This window comes from Rattus norvegicus, chromosome 2, assembly GCF_036323735.1.
Source record: "Rattus norvegicus strain BN/NHsdMcwi chromosome 2, GRCr8, whole genome shotgun sequence".
NCBI classification, from domain to species: domain Eukaryota; kingdom Metazoa; phylum Chordata; class Mammalia; order Rodentia; family Muridae; genus Rattus; species Rattus norvegicus.
Genome location: NC_086020.1, coordinates 54,576,706 through 54,580,034, shown reverse-complemented (window position 1 = coordinate 54,580,034; position 3,329 = coordinate 54,576,706). Strand labels below are relative to the sequence as shown.

Sequence of the window (3,329 nt, the reverse complement as noted above, 5' to 3'; positions counted from 1 at the left end):
TGTGTGTTTTTCTGTGATTGGGTTACCTCACTCAGTCATTGACTCTCATGTGAGTAGGCAAGAGCCATATTCAAAGTCGCAGGCTTCTAGACAAGAGTAACAAATTTCCCAGAACAGCACCTTTTCTCTCAGCGGAGTGCAGACACATCTCAGAGTCAGTTATGCAGGCACGTAATTCAAAGTGTAAAAAAGGTGAAGGAGAAAAAAACACTGTATGCAGAGGAAGGCCTTCAAATGTAAGGCAGGTAATGGCCGAAGTAGACTGTCAAGGAGGTCGGTGTGCAAGTGATTCTGTATCTAGAAGGCTTCTAGCTGTGACCTCAGTGCCTGCACTGTGCAGCATGCCTTCATTCTCAAGGCCAGTGACACTTCAGATATCAGATGGTTTCATTTTTCAACTGTGGTCCAAACAGAAGATTGAGCTGCGCCAGAATTGCAATCAGCCAAAAGAGATAGCAGCAAACTGAACAGGTCACCAACATGGTGATGATAACTCCCGGTTAGGACCCTTGGGGATAAACCAGGGCACGAGGAGGCCCAGAACACGCTCATCACGATTAAAGGCAGAGTGAGGCTGTGGTATGCCATGCCTGCACCCCAGGAGCTGAACCAGTCCACCGCCTCACTCTTGTCCCACCCGGAAGTCTTCTTTTTCTTTTTACATATAATAAAAGGCACATGGCATAACTTTAAATTGCTATGGCCTGGGTATTGGTGCTTCTAAACTTATAATGAAAACTGTAATAGCACACCACCCTGTAAACGAAACGAGACGTGACACCATTGCAGACCCCACATTATGTGACACATGCCCTTTGAGAGGAGGTGAGGACTGCTTGCTTATTTTATCTCTGCTCTATGCCATTTGAAGATTCAAAGAGAGGACAGACATCTATAAACCAGAAATGACTTTGCTGAAATCTTGGTTCTGCACATGCATGCAAACAAGAGATGGTGATGAGAGCAATTGGATAATTTAGAGCAGGTTCTTAATCCCAACTGTCGCCTTTTGTCATTTGCGGAGTGAGAACATGAAGTCTCTGTGGTGTCTATCAGCTTTCACATTTATAATTTTGGATATTAAGTTCTTGAGCCCCAAAATTGGCTCTGACACATATCAATGAGGACATCCAGGTTCTGGCAGTCCCTACTGAAAAGGCTTGGACTTTGAAGAGCTTATAAGATTAGTGAAGTCTAACATGATAATCTTTCAGCTGTTCTTATCATGGTACTTTCCCACTCTGTTCATCCATGCACATATCTACGTGTTCCCAGGATGCCTCAGCTTGCTGAGTTATACCCATGCCTACAAACTATACTCATTCCTTTCAGTTAGATATTTCTACAAAGCAAACCACCCAGTCCTAATGGTTGAAATTTTAAGCCTTATAGTAACAGGTTATTTTTTTTCTCCAGCACTATAGATGGGCAGGGCAGAATGTTTGATCTGGGATTTCATCAATTGATTTCAGCTAGACCCACTTGTAATTCTTCAATCAGTCAGTCTGGCCTGGACTGCCCAGGCTGGCTTACACGAAAGGACAGGGTTTCAAATGCTTATACTTGGAAGTCTCATCATCTTCTTACCATATTTTACTAGCAATTTATGAGGTCAAATTTTACCTCTAAATAGGAGATAAAAACTCGAATTCTAAAAGACAGCATTGTTGAGAAAAGAATCCAGACATTACTGAAAATATGGGCTATTTTCTTTGTAATAGATTTATCATCAAGACTTAATTTTTCCACTAATGTCTCAGAAACTTGCAAAGTGATTGTATACAATGTTTCATGAATAAAGCCTATGGGTTTTTTGAGGATTCAAAGATGATTTAGTTTTTAATCGCATTATTATGGTTAGTAGAGTCTGAGTTAAGTGCTCAAGGAATACTCATTGAACTGACAGAAAGCTAATTTATAAGGACATTTTAATGCTTATAATAAAAAATGATTTACCTACCCTATCTTTCTTAACAGATCATTAGGAAATTTAAAGGTGTGTTCACTAGAATGTCTCTTATAGTGGTCTGAGCTGTTTGATATTGAAATACCAAGGAAGAGTCACACTATGGAGTGTGTGTGTGTGTTTGTGTGTATGTTGATGTTATATAATGCATATGTATAAATAAATATTATATATGAGGCAGAATAATTATATATACATATATATATAAATATCTCATTTAGTTTAAAACTTATTTTCTGCTGCTGACACAATCCATTCCTTTACTAGTAAACATCATACTAATATTAGTTGACAGCTAGGTAAAAAGAGAGAAACTAATGTCATTGAGAAACTGTCAATATAGGTTGAGCTATTTTGTAATGATGTTATCATATGGCACTACAGCTCATTTTCTATATGACTTAAGGAAGAGTAGCTCATCTTTTCTCCTTTCACTATGTGCCATTTGGGATATTATGGTTCCTTATATGTCCAGCGCTGGTGCCCTCATGATAACATTGTTGAAATCTTTTTCACCATTTAGAATTATGTTGAAAGTCTGTATTCCGAGAAATTGATAGGCAGAGGTAGGAGGACTAGGAGTTCCAAGTCACTCTTGACTGATTATGAGTTCATAAGAACCTGTGTGATAGATAATATTTATTATCATCATTGCAATTTCTATAATTATCTAGGGGCAGGCTTCCAAGCACACCTATGAGGAATTGTTTTGGTTAGGTTAGCCACTGGCCAAACCTGTGGAAGATTGCCTTGATTAGGTTAACTAAAGTAGGAAAATGGATTCTAGTAGTGGGTGGTACCATTTCCTAGGCCTGTGTCCTAGCCTGCACAAACTGAAGTGCAGCCTAGTGAGTGAGATATATAATCTCTGCTTTCTGATGATGGATGCAGTGTGATCAGCTCCCTCAAGTACCTGCTGCTGGAACATTTTTGCTGTGGTAAATGTTCACACTACGAGTCAAAATAAATCAACTATCTTTTAAGCTACTTTTGTCAGGGTATTTTACCAAAGAAAGTGAAAAGGAAACTAAATAACAGCAATAACAACAATAAAAATCTTAGCCACAAGCTGGTTCTTGCTGTCAATGATTGGATCTTTTAAGGCTCACTTACTGTTTTAGCATATAAGGAATTATTTTCTAAAGACGGTAGAACGTGAGAGCCACATTATTCATGGCTTAGTGGATTCTTCTTACTGGAAGAATCTGTATTCAAAAGAGTAAAATGGACAGCAACTTCATTTCCCATTAATTTTGCAATAAAAATTTCTCCAAGGAACAATGAAAACACTGGGACAAATAGCATGCCAGGACATTGGTTCATATTGTTTTCATCAATGTGGGTTTTGACTATGGTTAACATT

General features: G+C 38.5%; 1 pseudogene; it reads right to left on the bottom strand.

Annotated features, from left to right (window-relative positions):
* Positions 1 to 273: 273 nt before the first annotated feature.
* Positions 274 to 588, bottom strand: LOC103691473 (V-type proton ATPase subunit e 1 pseudogene; annotated as a pseudogene).
* Positions 589 to 3,329: the final 2,741 nt, after the last annotated feature.